Raw genomic sequence first — 2,226 nt, 5'->3', positions numbered from 1 at the left:
GTTGGCAACATCTAGAGACGGTCCCTACCCAACAGCGGGCTCACAGTCTAGAAGGGGGAGACAGAGAACAAAACCAAACATATTAACACAATAAAATAGAATAGATATGTACAAGTAAAATAATAATGTTGGCATTTGTTAAGCGCTTACTATGTGCAAAGCACTGTTCTAAGCTCTGGGGGGATACAAAGTGATCAGGTTGTCCCATGTGGGGTTCACAGTCTTAATCCCCATTTTACAAATGAGGTAACTGAGGCTCAGAGAAGTTAAGTGACTTGCCCAAGGTCACACAGCAGATGTGTGGGGGAGCCGGGATTCGAACCCATGACCTCTGACTCCAAAGCCCGTGCTCTTTCCACTGAGCCACGCTGCTCCTCTAATAGAAAATAGAGTAATAAATATGTACAAACATATATACATACATACAGGTGCTACGGGGACAGTAAGCGCTCAATAAATACGATTAAATGAATGAATTTCTTATGGAGATTCCAGGCTGTTCCGACTCAATCAATGGTATTTATCGACTCAAGGCTAGGATCCTGCTACTGATCCAAAAGGAGAGATGTCACGGGCCTCGTGCTTATGGAGCCACCCCTGAGGGGTTCCTAGAAGTAAGCCAAATCCCAACACGGGTAAAACAACAAGTGTTCCCATTCCAGTTGGAAAGCTGTCGGCGCCACGTCGTTTGAACCGAGTTCATTCATTCATTCAGTCGTATTTATTGAGCGCTTACTGTGTGCAGAGCACTGTACTAAGCGCTTGGGAAGTACAAGTTGAGTTCTCCCCGGCAATGCAGGCCCTGAGTCGGGCTGGCCCTCACTGGCTTGTGAGCCAAGGGGCAGAACTGGCCCTGATTATTTATTCATTTTACTTGTACATATCTATTCTGTTTATTTTATTTTGTTAGTATGTTTGGTTTTGTTCTCTGTCTCCCCCTTTTAGACTGTGAGCCCACTGTTGGGTAGGGACTGTCTCTAGATGTTGCCAATTTGTACTTCCCAAGCGCTTAGTACAGTGCTCTGCACACAGTAAGCGCTCAATACATACGATTGATGCTGATGATGATGATGAGGGCGGGATGGCTGCTCCGGAGGATGGGGAACAGGGGAGGACTGTCCCACCGGCCGGCTGCCGAAGCTATCTCGTCAGGCAAGACGATGCTCACCTCGACAAAATCCCAGGGATTGGGATCAGTCCGAAATAGCTCGGGAACTGCGGGAAACAATCGGGTTTACCCTAGCTGACGGGCATTTTTGTCCATGGAATTGCGTTTGGCGTGCCTCCTAAATGTCTACTCGGCTGTCGGACTGGCAATAAACACCACTTGGAAAATAATATGATTGTTCTCTCTGCATTTTAAAGTGAAATAGGCTGTTGCCCCCCCTCGACAGGGGGATCTTTCTCAATCAGAGCTAGATATTTTGAAATGGCAGCTGTGAGCACGTTTAACTCTTTAGGAAAATCATGGGCTACTATCTAACTTGGTGCCTCTAATGTTAAAAAAACCCTCCTATTCATTCGGTCGTATTTATTGAGCGCTTACTGTGTGCTGAGCACTGTACTAAGCGCTTGGGAAGTACAAGTCAGCAACATATAAAGACGGTCCCTACCCAACAACGGGCTCACAGTCTGCTCCGGACGTAGTTGAGGGGAGGCGTTTAAATCAATCAATCAATCAATCGTATTTATTGAGCACTTACTGTGTGCTGAGCACTGTAGTAAGCGCTTGGGAAGTACAAGTCGGCAACATATAAAGACGGTCTCTACCCAACAACGGGCTCACAGTCTGCTCCGGACGTAGTTGAGGGGAGGGGTTTAAATCAATCAATCAATCGTATTTATTGAGCGCTTACTGTGTGCAGAGCATTGTACTAAGCGCTTGGGAAGTACAAGTCGGCAACATAGAGAGACAGTCCCTACCCAACAGTGGGCTCACAGTCTAAAAGGGGTCACAGTCTACACCTCATATGTCACCTTGAACTGGAAAGATTAATCCTCTAGTACAGAAAAAAAAAAAAATTCAAACATTCAAATGTCCAAAAGTAGAAAAAAAGGTTTTATTCGATGAACAAAATTTTCCAAAAGTTCCAGTTTTGGTTAAAAGCAGTAACCTACAACAACCTCTTCCTGTTCCACGTCAAGTCTACATTTCAGGAAAATGACCGGACCCCGGTCAAATATCAAGAATGGTAAATCAAAGGCTAAATACGGGGGGGGGGGGGG

The sequence above is a fragment of the Tachyglossus aculeatus genome, chromosome 17 (assembly GCF_015852505.1).
Source record: "Tachyglossus aculeatus isolate mTacAcu1 chromosome 17, mTacAcu1.pri, whole genome shotgun sequence".
In the NCBI taxonomy this organism is placed as follows: Eukaryota; Metazoa; Chordata; class Mammalia; order Monotremata; family Tachyglossidae; genus Tachyglossus; species Tachyglossus aculeatus.
The sequence above is the reverse complement of the archived record's forward strand: the minus strand, read 5'-3'. Positions refer to the sequence as shown.